The sequence below is a fragment of the Nicotiana sylvestris genome, chromosome 8 (genome assembly GCF_000393655.2).
Source record: "Nicotiana sylvestris chromosome 8, ASM39365v2, whole genome shotgun sequence".
NCBI classification, from domain to species: Eukaryota; Viridiplantae; Streptophyta; class Magnoliopsida; order Solanales; family Solanaceae; genus Nicotiana; species Nicotiana sylvestris.
In genome coordinates, this window is record NC_091064.1 from 57,678,196 (window position 1) to 57,695,272 (window position 17,077).

The following is a 17,077-nucleotide window of genomic DNA, read 5'->3' on the forward strand; positions in this document are numbered from 1 at the left end:
GACGTTGGATTTATCGTAAGATAATTGACATCAGTTCAAGGACAAGATTATTTGGAGATTATAAGTATTACGCTATTTCAAACAAGTGATAAGTAAATTCGTAAAAGTGAGAGGGTAAGCGAACCAAAGAAAATAAGTTTCGTTGAAGTTTGACATGTCGGGATAAAATACGACCCGAACTAAAATACTTGGTATTTATGGACTAGTTCCATACAAGGTACCACATGACCATGATAGTAAGGTGTATAAGGTATGTCAAAAGTGAGTATTATTTTAAGTAAGAGGAGATAATTCTTAATTATATGGGTAATTGGTTAATTATTGGGTAATGGAATATTACCTAATTAATTAATAATTAGTGGTGAATAATTAAGATCTTTTGGATAAAGACCAAATGAATCTCACGTGGCAACACATTAAGCCTAAATAGGTGACTTACTTATTTTAGTAAGGTGTCACATTAATGCATCTTGCAAGTAGGACCACCCCTATAATAATAAACTTTCAAATTCACAAAGAAAGGGATGGAAAAAGGGATTGCTCAATCAAAGAGAAGGGATTGTGATATATCATCTAAGAGGGAAATTCATGGGCTGCTAGTAACGTATAGGATTCTCAAAGGAATTCTTAAGAATCCCTACAAGGTGCAACGTGAATTGCAAATTCTAAGGGAGCACGGTACAATCTTTCTCAAGAATATCATACAGGTTTTTCCTACTTCGATCTGCCGTTATGTGTTCTTCACAAAATACGTGTGTTAGAGGAATTATAAAGAGAATTGGTCCAGGTATGTTAAGGCTATCCATTCTTTCTTTTGGCATGACCTATACGACACAAACGAACGAGCAAATGCACAATTTCCATAAATGACTCTATTAATAGAAATACTAGAGATGCTTATGTTCTTGATTCCCCATGTATCATATTATTCTATCATTTATTTATGGGTCTTAGAAAAGACATAAGTTGATAAATTTTATTTCATGATATTAATCCGAGGCATAATGATCTTATGACATTCCGAAAGATTTTATTGACGTACTTTTCATGCATTGTATTCATTTACATTGACCCATGACCAGATGACGTACATATATATGTATATATATATATATATATATATTTGTGTGTGTATGTATGTATGTATGTATGTATGTATGTATGTATGTATGTATGTATGTATGTATGTATGTATGTATGTATGTATGTATGTATGTATGTATGTATGTATGTATGTATGTATGTATGTATGTATGTATGTATGTATGTATGTATGTATATATGTATGTATGTATGTATGTATGTATGTATGTATGTATGTATGTATGTATGTATGTATGTGGGAAATGGAAAAAGGTTACGGCATTATATACGTACCACCACCTGATCAGCTGGTATACGTTGATGATTTTGCCCAGAGTGGCCGAAATGATATGATGGAATGCCCTCAGAGGCTTGATGATGTTATGAACACATGTACCTATACACGACATGATATTTATATGCATATGAATGGCATTATATATATTAATGATTCACAGAGTTATTCAGACTTACATGTCGAGTCCTTTACTCCATGTTTCTCTCATGTCTATTATGTACTGATTTTTATTCCTTACATACTCGGTACATTATTTGTACTAACGTTCCTTTTTCCTGTGGACGCTGAGTTTTATGCCCGCAGGTCCCGATAGACAGGTCGAGAGTTCTCAAAGTAGCCTACCAGCTCCGCGGAAGATGTTGGTGCACTCCATTTGCTCCGAAGTTGCTTGTTTGGTCAGTATGATTTAGACGTGTATTGTTTGGTATGGCAGGGCTCTGTCCTGACCTTTATGATAATTATATATTTTTAGAGGCTTGTAGATAGATGTCATGTTCGTAAAAGATTGTATGGCCTTGTCGGCCTATGTTCAGTGAACAAGTGGTTATTTTGGTCTTATAGGCCCCTATGTCTTATGTATAAGTTGGTATTACATGTTGTATTCTACTTATCTCACGACAGCCTCTCCGGCTCAGTTATCTATGATAGTATGACACGAAAGGATAAGTTATGTTGGTACTCGGTGGAGTAAGGTACCAGTGCCCGTCACGGCCCATCAGTTTGGGTCGTGATACTTTTGCCTTTTATAGATGACATATTTTATCAATTACAGGGAGCTGCCCACTTTTCAAAGATTTATCTTTGATCTGGTTATCATCGGTTTAGAATCAAAGAGGAAGACATTCATATGATAGCTTTCAGAACTCGGTATGGACACTATGAGTTTCTTGTGATGCCTTTTGGACTGACAAATACTCCATCTGCATTCATGGATTTAATGAATAAGGTGTTCAAATCATTTCTGGATAGTTTTGTAATAGTGTTTATTAATGGTACTAGTTCCACAATCAATGTTGGTAACATGTTGGAAGCTGTTTTGATCCACTTTGATGATGATGAGATGGATGTCTTCAAGGAGTGTGTAAAATCTTTTCAAGGAATGGGGTCTACTATGTACCCCAAAAGCTATTATTGGATCTTGATAATAGAAAGACTCATCATACAAAGCCTTTAATTGAAGAGCCATCTACCTTGGAGATGACGCCATTGCCACCCCACCTTCGGTATGAATTTTTTGGCCCTTGTTCTACTTTACCGGTTATATTTTGGTCTTGTTTGACTAATGTGTAGGTAGATTTCATATTGGCGGTCTTATAAAGGAGGAAGAAGGCCATTGGACAGACTTTGGCAGACATTCGGGGTATAAGCCCTGCATTTTTGCATGCATAAGATAAAGTTGGAAGATGGTGCTAAACCGTCTATTGAACATCAAAGAAGACTCAATGAGGCTATTCAAGAGGTGGTAAAAAGGATATTATCAAATGGTTAGATGCCAGGGTTGTCTACCCCATTTTCGATAGGTTATGGACTTCTCCAGTTTAATATATCCTAAAGAAGGAGGAATAACGATTGTTACCAATGATAAGAATAAGTTGATACCCACAAGAACGGTCACCAGTTGGAGGGTTTGTATGAATTATCTAAAGCTCATGAATGTCACAAGGAAGGACCATTTTCCTCTCCCTTTCATGGATCAAAGGCATGATAGGTTGGCATGTTGTGCTTTCTATTGCTTTCTTGATGGTTACTCCGGATACAATAAAATTCTTATTGCACCGAAAGACCAAGATAAAACCACCTTTACATTTCCATATGATACCTTTTCTGTCAAACGGATGCCTTTTGGATTGTGCAATGCACCAGCTACTTTTCAACAGTGTATGATGGCTATCTTCACGGACATGGATCATGCGACACTTCTCTATCTATGAGCAAAAAGATATATAAAGGATGATATGGGTACTTTTATTGCAATATTTTAATATTGACATCCAAGACAAGAAGGAATTAAAGTGAAAATCAAGTGGTGGACCACTTATCTCGTTTGGAGGAGGAGGGGAGGGTCTTGAGATCAATGATTTTTTTCCCGATGATCAACTCGTGTCACTTTCATTAAAAGAGGTACCATGGTTAGTGGATTTGGAAAATTTTCTTGTGAGTGGTATCATTCGGAAGAGTTCACTTCAAACCAAAGGAAGAAGATCAAGAGGGATTGTAAAGACTACTATTGGGATGAACCATACCTTTTTCGGATTTTGCACGGATAAGATGATTAGAATATGTGTAACTGATGAAGAATAAAGTAATATTCTTAGGGCTTGCCATTCTTCACGTTATGTAGGTCACCATGATAGATCAAGAACAACAGATAAAGTCCTAAGTTGTGGTTTCTATTAGCCTACTCTCTACAAAGATGCAAATGATTTGGTGAGAAGATCTGATGACCGTCAACGGGCTGGTGGAATTTCAAAGAAACATGATATGCCCTTTACAACCATCTTGGAAATTAATATTTTTGATGCTTGGGGCATTGGTTTCATGGGACCTTTTGTGAGTTCTTGTGGTAACACCTACATTTTGATCATGGTGGACTATGTGTCCAAATGGGTTGAAGCTGTTGCTTTACCTAATAATGAGGCTAGAAGTGTGGTGGCTTTCTTGAAGAGGAACATTTTCACAAGGTTTGGGGATCCATGGGAAAGCATAAATGATGGAGGATCACACTTTTGCAACTAAGCTTTTGACACTTTGCTCGGAAAGTATGGTGTCACTCCACTCACAAAGTGACAACCCACTATCATCCACAAGCAAGTGGTTAAGCGAAAGTTTCCAACCGCGAGATAAAAAGTATTTTGTCAAGACGGTAAATGCATATCGGTCGGACTGATCTAAGAAGCTTGATGATGCTCTATGAGCATATAGAACTGCTTAAAAAATACCTATCAAAATGTTTCTATATCGGTTGGTGTTCATAAAAGCTTGTCATCTTCCGGTGGAATTAGAGCACAAGGCAATGTGGGCCTTGAAGAAACTAAATCTTGATTGGGATGTAGCCGCTAATTTGCGAGTCTCACATTTGAATAAATTGGGCTAATTCTGACACCATGCTTATGAGAGTTCGTCCTTGTATAAAGAAAAGATGAAGTACCTTCATTACAAGTATATTTGGAATAAGGAGTTCAAGGCCAGTGATCTAGTGTTATTGTTCAACTCAAGGTTGAGAATATTTTCCAGGAAGGTTAAATCGAAGTAGAGTAGTCCATTTGAAATTTTTGGTGTGACACCCTTTGATGCTTTGGACTTGAAGAATAAGAACAATGAAATATTTCGATTCAATGGTCACCAAGTGAAGCATTACTTGGGAAAAGTTGGTAAAAGCCACGTGGTGGTAGTTCTTTACTTTAATTGAGGATGCTATGACATTGCATCGTGCCACGACGTTAAATAAGGCGCTTCTTTGGAGACAACCCAAGTTCTTTTCCTTTTTCTCTTTTAGTTTATATGTTGTTTATTATTTTTAATCAGATTTGAAGTGTACTACAATGATCAATGTTAGGTATTGAGAGATGGATGAAGATATGTCATTGTATGAAAAACAGCAGACCACACTTTTATTTGTACGACCTCGAATGAGGAAATACGAGCAACAAAATCTGAGTGCGGCCGCAGATTTCGACTATGGACCACATATGAAAAAGGAAGCTCATATGCTAAAATGAAGGTCCTCTAAAAACTTTTCGCAACAATGCAGAGCCAATTTTGCGGCCTATAATATAATTTTGCGATCGCAGAAGAGCACTTTTAGAAAGGTCATTAAAAATAGGCTGACAAATTATCCTATGTGACCATGTAAATTGTAACAAGGGATTCAAACATCTAATTATAACATGTATTGAGGAGAAAGAAGTAGGTCATAAACAATTGATACAACTTTCGTGGGTCATAAGATATATCCAAGTTTGATCTAAGTTTGCACAAATAGGTGCATAAATATCAATTGGGGGGGGGAGGGGTCCTAAGTTTTTTTAGACTAAAGGATCACCCCATGCAACATAAATAATATTTCGCAACTCCCTTAAAGGTAAGGGTTGCTCATATTATTCAGCAGACACAGACTTTCATCTCCTGCTACCCAATTACTATTTTGATGTTGTTTGCTTAAGAGCGTTCTAATTCAATTCTAAAGTGCGTCCTATGTGTGCTTTACTCGTCCCATGCCTATGGCCTAGGAGGTTTTGGGCCTACTACTTTGGTGGTTCTAGACTTCCTTAGGATGCTCAAAATGATAAAACTAGGCGCACAATAAAAAAAATTAGGACTACACATAGTTAACAATTAAGGGCTCAAGTTGGCCTTCTCACATAGACACAGATGCACACAGACAAATAGGCAGGCAATTATGAGTGTACATCCATATTATTAGGTGGGTAGCAGCAGGTAGGCAGGCCTGGAGTCAAGGACGTATTGAATTGTGTAAATCCTATAGACATGATCTTTATGGGATTGAATGACTCAAAAGTTGATGCAAAGTTCTATAGGCAGTGTTCCCTGGAAGACTGTTTTGACAAAGTTGTTGATTTTAATAGTTCCATTAAATGATCCTATAGTCATGCTCTCTAGGTGAGTAATATCATCATATAGACATGATTTTTAAGCGACTTGCAACCGGCAATGAAGTCATTGAGAGCGCAAATTTGTTTATTTATCTCTATGGGAATGCTTTATAGGCACGTTGTACAATGTCAATACAACTTTGATTACTTTAGTTGAGAGCCTATAGTCATGATGTCTAGGTGAGTCACATAATTGAAGCAAGTAATTCTCAACATAGTTTTTCAGTTATTCGTATTGAACTCCTATAGGCACAACATCTAAGGGCAACAAGTCAAATTTCAGATCCTATAGGCATGCTCTCTAATCGTTTCAAATCATTATATTTTCCCTAAGTCATGTTTTCTATGGGAATAACATATACACAGATAATTTCACAAAATGAGATGGGGCATACAAAACAATTGGGACTCTATAGGCATGTTCTCTACCTATTCATACAAGAGATTAGATATCCCAGTTTCCCCCCATTTCCACTAATCCCCCATTATACGTTATTACAAATTATTACAGGCCAAATGAAATAATACAAATAGAATAAAACAGTCACAAGCCTAGTAGAACAACTATAAGCCCAACACAAAGTAACCTAGTGATGTTCTGGGCTTTCAATAACCTTACTCTTTGAACAACCAGTAGGCCCAAATCCCAGGCTCATATGGACAATTAGAGTGCAGTTGAATCCAGTGCTCAAGTCTAACAACACATATGACCCAAAAACCCAGGCCTAAACGACTGCCTTACTTACCCAAATGGATGCCACGCCAACCATACAAGTGACAAACTACATACTGGGTCAATTAAACAACCTTTGGGATCCACACACTTAATTCTTAAGGCTATAGCTAACAGCAGCTTCTAACCAAAGACACATAGGCATGAATACACGAAGTCTTGGCAGTCATACTAGACATACACAAGATAGGCATGCTATGTTTTCCAGAAAAACAAGGTCAAAGTAACAAGATTAAACATTATAAGATAGAAAACCACTCTAAATAGAATTTCAAAGTAAGGTATGATCCAAATTAGCCTAAAAGGGGCTTTAGATATAACAATCTTAATCATGAAAGTCTGGCAGAGTCATAGTTAGGAAGAATAATAGTTTTTACATGAAAGTATTTAACATGAGAGCCTAATATGATCACAAACAGTATAAGCATGGTCTAAAACAGTTGACAAACAGCCTAAGCATGATAAACTTAACACGCTGAATATTAGTCATAACACAAAGATTCAAAATTCAAAAGAACTCAAGGTAAGTAAAAAAACATTTTAACTCAAGGTTAACAGGACAGGCAGACCTCAGGACTTATGCCTATTGACCATACATAAGAGAAGAAACTAACTATATTGGAACTCAACTAGAAGTCTTAGGCAATACTAAAAAATACAGGATTGACCAAGTCAAGAAGCACAACATTAGAGCAGAGAAATATGTTTGGATAAATATTGAGACAGTATTTGTCACATGGGATTCACATGATCATGGGTCAATTTGCATAGAAACTACAGATTATACATAAAAGATTTAGCAGAAAAAAGTTCATTCAAGCAAGTTTTAGGCAGGAAATAGTTCCCTAAGAGTTTCAGTATAAGAATTTAAAGCAAGACATGAGAAAAGACTCATAACAAATAATAGGTAATCATAATAGCTGAGACGACTTAAGATAATCAGAAATCATTCAAGTTGCACACATATAATGGGCATGCATTGAAGCTTAGAGTTCAGACAGGTTCAAATGCTAGAAAAACACAGGGTTGCAGGATAACTCCAAGGCAAATAGAACTACAAACAGAGACAAACAATATCACAAAGGTTTAAATAACATGGGCATAGAAAGCATGAACACAAGCAAGAGAGAATGAAATTGCGAGAGTCTAAGTACTTACCAGTTTGTTGAATTAATGAGCAAATAAGGGAGAAAACTAAATGCCAGCATCAACTCGCTTATTAGTAGCAAAGAGAGAACAACAGAAATCCCAAAATTCTTAGTGTGTTAGAGTTTCCAAGGTCTCAAATGAACCTCGGACAATGCTTGATCCATGCCCAATCCATACTTAATAGTGAGTGAAAACAGTCGTTGGAAGAATAGTACCCAACAATAAATCGGGGTCAATTTTCTCAGGGAGTTAAATATTAGTGTTAGAGTGTACACTTGATGAACGTACATAAAATAGCTCAATTACACTTCCAAATAAGGGGGTTTTGCAATCTACATCTACAATTGACCTAGCAATGATTAACTTGAGAAAAGAAACTACAAAATGAGTAATTGTATTTTTTGTTTTTATCAAATTGATAAAAGGTATAGGGATGTAACCTTCACCTAGGTGTTAGACTAATGGATAAATTATGTTAATGCTTGTTTTAGTGATCGGGGTTTATTATAGCTCTCAACTCTAAATTATCTAGTCAATACCTCTTGGTTATAGAGTAATTTTTCCCAAATTGGTTTTCTCAAGCCCAATGGGTATCAATTCCAATAGTTGATATGAGCTCAAATTGTTTTTTTTCTATCTCTAGTTCAACCCCTTTAATTAGGATAGCCAAATCTTTAACTAGCCCAATTTATTGTTAGCAAAGTTTTCCTAGACTAAGTCCATCTTTATCAAGTAAGAACCAAGTAAAAAAAGTCATGAATCACTATTTGCAACCATTAATTCTAGAAATAATGCATGAACAAAGCTAAATAATAAACACTCAATCATAAACAAGTATCAGATTAATTACTTATAAGATTTACACACTAGGGTTGGGTGACAATCCTAGAGAAAATCTAGCTACTCATAATAGAAATTGAAGAAAATAAAGAAGAAGAACTAATTAAAGCCATAATACAATATTAAAATGATAAACTAATGTGGTTTTACCCCAAAATGGTCACAAATTACGAAAAGTAGTAAACTATAATGGCTACAACTCAAAAAACTATAAAACTTGTCCTAAAAAAGTGTTTCTCGTCTATTTATAGCGGCCCAAAATTTGCTAACAAAAATGCCCCCCGGGAGGTTCTACAGCCGCACAATTCCATGTGCAGTCCGCACTTTGCTTGGTTCTGCTGGTGAATGATTTCTGCAGCCACACAATTTGATCTATGGTTGCACTTCAGCTTCTGCGGCTGCACTTTTCCTTCTGCAGCTACACTTTTGACAAGGCTTCACACTTGGTCATTTTGTACACTCTCTGAACTTGTTGAATTCTTGTCTGTGTGACCATGTTTTGTGGCCGCACAAATTGTGTACGGTCCGCACTTTTCCAATCATCATTTGAGCTTCAACACCAGATCTACGGTCGCAGAGATAATTTTGCGGTTCGTGCTTTCTTCTGCGGCCGCAGAATTACTTTTGTGGACCACACTTTTGTCCTGCTGCACTCCTTCTTGCCATATGAGTCGGAACACTTCTTTTTGAGTTAGATTTATTCGTTTAGGTCTAATTCTCCAACATTCCAGTAATTTGCACAATTTTATTAATTTTGGGAATTAAAATCAAAACTTTGGGACTAAAACAAAAGCAAAAAGGTACTAATAAGTTGTTAAAATCCACACTTATTAACTCCCCCAAACTTAAGTCTTTGCTTATCTCAAGCAAATAGATTAGTTACCACCTTCTCAAAGTGAAAGGTCATTTCAAAGAGTCAATTGTAAGCCATTGATACTTAGTTGGGACCAACAATTACCCATAATACTCATGCATTTTCAACAAGGCGATAAATCACATATTATGCACATATAGTTCTAATGTGACATTTGAGCTTCTAGAATTGAATTTACTCATCAAGGACTCTTGCTTTCATGTAGATCATGGTGGACTACAAACTCTTCCTCCTCTACCTTCCATTTGCCAAGCTCACTTCAAGAGTTAACACTTAATTTTTAGATCAATGAAAGGTTCACTCCTCTCCCACAAAAGAATGTCACAAGTAAGGCTTCAAGTACCATAGGCTTGCCCCTCATGTAGATCACCACTAATGTAAGATTGCTCGGTTCAAATAAAGTAGGACTTGTTTTGGGTTGTAATGAAGGCTTTTAGATTGGGGTAGGATACCATATGAGATAAGTGGTTACACCCTTCCTTAAACACTCTACATTTTCATTTCTTGGCTCACATTTAGCAACTCTTAGAGGTATTTCCTTTTTTCTTGGGGGATAGAGAGACTTAACATCACTCTTTCTTGTTCATTTCATTCTTTTTCTCCCTTGATGCTCATACTAGGGATAGTCGCCTCTTTTAATATCACCAACCTTCCTTTTTATACTCTCTTTTTGGCATTTTCTTTTTGTTCTTTTTCTTTTCTTGCTTTCTGTTTTCATAGAGATCATTTATTTTCTTTTTTTGGTGCCTTGATACCTTTTTCGAATTCCTCAACTCTCCCCCCAAACTTATGCCTTAAGCCACTTATTTCATAAGAGTATTAAGGAAGGTCCAGGTGCCAAGAGATGTTGGTCGATATCAGGGCACCCATATTGATCGGGTACCTTGCCATGATAGAAGCCACTAGAACTGCACGTGGAACAGACAAGTTGTTCTCATTCTGGCATGGGTCAAGCCTGCTACACACAAAGGTCTGCCAACCTTTTCCCCCAAAGCTCAATGTATTCTTCTGAATGGTACCCCAGAAGTGATCCATGATAGAGGTGGTATCGCTGGTTCTAAGATCTCAACAAGCCACAACCTAGCCTCTTCTTTCAAGGCCAACTTCTCCAAGTACTCCTTTGGATCCAAGTCCTCAAAACCCAAGTATGCGTTCAGCGTGTGCTGATCAAACTTTGCCTTAAGGTTGCACACTTTGGTCACCTTAGTCCCCTTGCGAATATGTGAGATGTTGGTATAGAATTCACGGACAAGGTGCTCCTTGACATCTACGACCTTCCCAGTAAAAAAACATATATCCCTTTCTCGATCTGAACTGCCTCAACACTATAGGGTTGTATCTATTTATATCCCTCAACAAAAACTGCCTCTCATATGTCAACGATCTCTCCAGCCACCACATCTGGATATCAGTAAAAGCAGCCAAACTCACAAATTTGTCCTCCCATATTTCCTTCTTCTTTGTCCGCTCAACCCTAGTGGATGTACTCTCTCCCCTTTTATCATCATCTGGAACATCCTGAACATCCTGCGCACCGGACTCTAGAGCAGCTGCTGGCTTAGAGGCCTGGCTAGAACTTTCCGAACCCTCGAAAGTGCTGTGATATAATGAGGCCACATCCAAGGGCTCAGATCGCCCTATAGCCTGCACTGTGCAGCTGCCTACTCCTCTAGAATAGACACAGAGTTGACATCGGAAGCCTCCATAGATGGGGTATAAGAACTAGACTCGGAGAGGTCTGCACCCCTCCCTCTGCCTGCTATGGTCTTCTTCCGAATGGTTTTGGGCACACTGAGGGGCAAGGAACCTCTGCCTCAACCCCTAGAAGAGTCTCCTCTACCTTTTCAATAATAGCCTATACTTTACAATTAATTGCATTTATTATTTTATTTAGGGTTAAAATAACTTCTTATACTTTACATCTCTTCCCTGCCACTAATGTGATTTCACCCTAATTCTATGTGCGGTCCGCACTTTGCTTGTTTCTGTAGGTGAATGATTTCTGCAGCAGCACAATTTGGTCCGCGACTGCACTTCAGCTTCCGGGGCTGCATTTTTACTTCTACGGATGCACTTTTGGCAAGGCTTCACACTTGGTCATTTCGTACACTCTACGAACTTTTTGAATTCTTGTCAGTACGACTATGTTTTATGGCCGCACAAATTATGTGCGATCCGCACTTTTCCAATCATCATCTGAGCTTCAGCACTAGATCTACATCCACAGAGATAATTCTGCGGTCCGTGCTTTCTTCTGCAGTCGCAAAATTACTTATGCGGACCGCACTTTTGGTATGCTGCACTAATTCTTGCCTTATGAGCTGGAACACTCATTTTGAGTTAGATTTCTTCATTGAGGTATAATTCTCCAACATTCCTATAATTTGCACAATTTCATTAGTTTTGGTAATAAAAATCAATACTTTCGGAATAAAACTAAAGCAAAAAGGTTCTAATAAGTGTTAAAATCCACACTTATCAGTGCTCACACTTAGAAAGGTCAAACAATCGAATTTCGGTGGCCTTGACTTTCAGCCGGTCAAGAGCCCAAGTTTCAGAATAATATAGAATGAGTGAGAGTGAGAGAATAACCGAAATTAGGTCTGTTTTGGGGAATTAGTGGAGGGGTTTATATAGTAGTTTAATTAACCAAAAATTAGAAAAGGAAAAGATCAATCGAATCACATAAATAAGGAAAGAGTAGCATGCAAAATCGATTTTGAATAGGACTAGTAGAAAAATCAGACAACCTCTAGTTTAACAGTAATGAGGGCAGTGCTTAGCCCTATGCAGAGAAAGGTAGCGTTTAGCTTTATTCAATGTAATGGAGGCAGTGCTTAACCTCATACAATGAAATCAGGGCAGTGCTTAGCCCTATGCAGAGAAAGGCAGTGTTTAGCCTTATGCAAAGTAATGGAGGCAGTGCTTAACCTCATACAATGAAATGAGGGCAGTGCTTAACCCTATGCAGAGAAAGGAAATGTTTAGCCTTATGCAATATAATGGAGGCAATGCTTAGCCTCATGAAAAGTAATGAGGGCAGTGCTTAGCCATGTGCAGAGAAAGACAATGTCTAGCCTTATGCAATGTAATGGAGGTAGTGCTTAGCCTCATCAGAAGTAATGAGGGTAGTGCTTAGCCCTATGCAGAGAAAAGCGACGATCAAGTATGAGGAAGAAAAGTTATTCTTAGCTCGACGCGTTTGGGCTTGGCGACTTCTGTCGGTGCGAAGATAGTGGTCTTGTTGTGTATATTTGTGGACGTACTCATCAATGTTATGTTTGTTATGCCTACATCCAATGAAAAATTGTAAGTTTTGGGGGGGGGGGGCGGGGGGAAGGTCAGTTTGTGCTCTCGATTCCTCATTTCTCCTCCGCTCCTGTCTTGGCGCCTTGTTCGAGTCACCCTGGGTAACATCTGGTATTGCAGAAATGAAGTTTTGAAAAATTTGCATTCGCAAAATATCATTCATAATAATGTTGTTTTAAAAGATAATGCAAAAAAGTAAGTAATTTAGTTGAATCATAGGTCATGACATGCTTTAAGATATTGCGACCTTCTTAACTCGGAATTTTAAGGACCCCCTCTAAATTTTACCCCAGTTCAAGGCATACTTTTGGCGCTACTCTTTTGGTGATCCTTGACATAATGAGATTGACGAAAACATGAATTCTTCCTTGGTTTCTGACCGTGGAAGGGAATGAAGATTTTATTATAATGTGAGCGAACCCACAGAGCTACCTACGTATTCCCTCTTGTTTACCTTAAAAATGGTAATTAAAATTAGATTTGATTTTATGGTTCTAAAAATATGTGTTCTATTTTTATGCTAGTTGTTTAGGAAATAAATGCTAAGTAAGAGGTTAGAAAATGTGATTAGAGCTTGTAGATAGTATAATGACCAAACCGAAGGGCTGGAAATCGGGGCCTCGAGCTGGCGTATACGGGCCTCGAGGTCGAGCCGGATGCTCGGTTGAGGGCAATTGAGGGAGGATTAACAGTTATGAGAGCTACGATTGCGGCCCTTTATGATTAATAACGAGCAATAAATGAAGAACAATAAATAGAACACAATAAATATAAGTAATAAATGAAGCTATAAGAGCAAGAGAATATGTTAAGTTAGAGAACAGAGAGAATGTTCTTGTATTGAATATTGAGTAACAAATGACTCTACAAAATGACAAGGTTCCCCTTTATATACCAAGGGAAATTCCCATATAATACAAATGCATTTATTACAAAGATATGGGGCTGGTACAACCATTTTAATGCTAGATACAGGTCTGAACTAACCTACTAGATGCTGTCAGCTCTAGTCATACGCCTTGGGAACTTCCCACTTTTTTATCATAACTGTCGATCTGTATTGTCTGGATAACCCCTCCGCTGTACATCTCGACCGTAGCCTCGAGTCTTTGAAAAACGTGCCTACGAAGTGTCATAATGGCCGAAAATTGGACCCTCCAATTTTACCACATACAGATAGTCCCCACGTTTCTTAGATAAAAATGATAAGGAACGGATATGACACCGATCTCCTCGAGCCTCTTGTGACGATGTCACGTATTTGACATCAGCTTTCGCGATAACTGAAACGTCCCATCGATGCGTCTTTCCTAGGAACACTTATTACATTGTCTATTTATTTTTTCAAAGTAATAATGCTGCCACCGATCCGTCTCCCAAAAATATTGATTGCGGCTGTCGATACGTTTTCCAAAGAGAATTGATTGCGACTATTGGTTACACTACCCTCTCTCTATAAATGGAAGTTTTATTTGAATCAAAACTTCATTCAGTCATTCTTTACCATTTTTCAACTCCTTTCTTCTCATCGCCCCTGTCCAGTTTTATTTCTCATGTTTAACGCCTATGGCCGTAAGGCTATGCAACAGCGCTTTCACCGACTATGTAATGGCCCATTCTCAGAGCTGTCTTCCTCCGAGCGGGATTGCACTAACTTGTTGTTGTTGTTATTGTTGTTGTTGTTGTTCTTGTTGTTGTTGTTGCTACTGCTGTCGTCATTAGCTCAAGACGATGAAATAGGGGCACCGATTTCTTCCTACTTAGGAAGATATTCGGACTCTACACCGCTGCTCACCTCCCTACTCCAGCCTGGTGTGGCACTTCATCCCTTTTGCTTTCCGTGGGGTGAAGCGGCACTACCGGCCACTAACTTGCACGGTATAATATTCCAATAAGTGGACTCAAAGTAGCCATGCAGGTAAGGCCTACGGTCGCCAAGTCTTCTATCAGGCTGTAATTTTCCCGGCCTGGTAAAAGCTTTTGCTCTTTGGCAGGCTACGGCTTTTTCTTTATCTTTTCTGCTTCTTCTGCATCATTTTATTGCCTCTTCCTCATCCTTGAAAACACCGATGGGAAGGCCGAGATGAGGACCCAAAGGATTGATTTCTCGAAGACATTGCTCCCAAGGATGTACCCCCGAGAGTAGATTAGATTCTTAGCTGTTACTTTTGCTTCTTTGTTTCTAGGTATGGACCCTTCGTGGGCTTTTGTAATCATCGTTTATGAATACAAAGATATTTTTTCAATTTGTCTCTAAATTATGCTATATTTCCCTTTGTTTACGTTTGTGAAGAATTTGAGTACATGACCCTACCGATCGGTACGAATACCAAGCCCAAGTGTAAGTATTTTTCTGGTTCCTGGTTGATTAATACAATACCCCATGGAACCCTTTGACGTTCCTCGGGCTGTGCCCGTACTGGATTGATAAACTCAGGCCGCCGAGGCCCCCTACTTCGGGTTGAGTAGGAATAGGGCTTCAAAATTTTTAGAGCAAAACTTAGCCTTTTGGGCCCTGGTGATTGTCCTCGAGGGGAAACTTGCTCGGACGTCTCAGAATAAAAATAGACTTTAGGCTTTCGAAAATAGTCCCCGAGTAAGGGTTCGCTCAAGCTCGGGCGGCCTAGAAACTTGTTTTGAACTTAGAGAGAATATAGCATTAAGGCGTTACAGATAGACCCCAGATGATGGTACGCCAGGACTCGGATAGCACCTTGGTTAAAGTAACCGAGTGAACATTTAGTCTTAATCCAAAGGCGAAAGATAGCCCTAAGGCTTTATTGGTAGTTTTCGAGTAGAAGTTAGCTCAGGCTTAGGTAGCTCGAGGGCCGGAAGATCGGGTAGATGATCCGCCTTGCAATAGCAGAAATTCTCGAGGTAGGGTACCACCTCGAGGTTAAGACCATATGAGTAGGTTTTTAGAGCTTATCTTCTTCTTGGTAAAGGCCCTCGAGATCAGGTACCATCTCGAGTCTTATAATGATATAAATGGCTCCTTAGAGCCTATCTTCTTTTTGGCAGAGGTCCTCAAGATCGGGTACCATCTCGAGACTTGTCCGTAGGGGTTTTGATCCCCAAAATGTCATATGGCAGCATTAATTGCATGACATGATTATGAAACGACCGAGGTGATAGTGAATCTTCCCAAAGTGGTAACAACTTATTCAGTATTTCTAATTGGCCTTTGAGGCAAGTGGATAGTTACCTCTTTCTCTATATATATAGGTTTGCCTTCCCTTCTTTGAAGATCCTACTATTTTGAGTAGCTTTCCTCCTCCACAGGGTTCTTCTTTCCCGTGTTAGGTCTTTCGCCGCTTTAAGTTTGAAGCCCTCGCCCAAATTCTTGCTTTAATTCCCTAGTTTTACTAAGTTATGGATGCCATGCCAGGACCCGTTCGGCTAGGAGAAGGTAGTTCTGCCTCTGGTTCTCGCCTAGTTGGCGGGGCGCCGCTGATGTCAGGAGAGCCAACCTTGGGACATTTTGCTTCGAAGGGGGACTTCTCATCAGAAAAACCTCCTGATGTTCAGGGTCATCGGGAGTATACCTTGAATTTTATTTCTTTAATAGGAGAGGGGCACCTTGAGTCGGTGAGGAAAGATTGTGGATGGGGGGAAAAGGTAGTACTGCAGGTACCTTCCCCGGAAGAGAGCATTATGGATCATGTCGAGGGGCTTTTGAACGTGTATACGTACCCCTTTACACTTGGTCCCCTTGATAGGGTTGTGCTTGACTTCTGTCGAAAGTATCGGGCTACCTTGGAACAGGTACATCCGTCATTTTGGAGGACAGTGTTGATGATGAGATTTTCGCGGAGGAAGCAGGGCTTGAGTTCACCCTTAGTCATATCATTAGGTTGTACCGGCCTTTTCATCACCGAGGCCTGCTAACCCTTCAATGCCGATTCCTTAGGCCCTTCGTTATCGATGATGAAGATGATGGGGATCGAGGATGGATAAGTTCATTCGTCCGAGCATGGACTACTGATATTATCCCTGTCGAGTTTCTGCCATTTCTCGAGGAATGGAATTTTACACGTAAGTGATACACTTGTGCCTACATTATTTTATTTACGGCGGATAATTTCATACGTAAGTGTCATACTTGTGTATTTTTTGCAGCAATTCCATGGATACCATACTAGGTTCCCGACCTGATAGATTGGGCTCAGAAGTTGGCG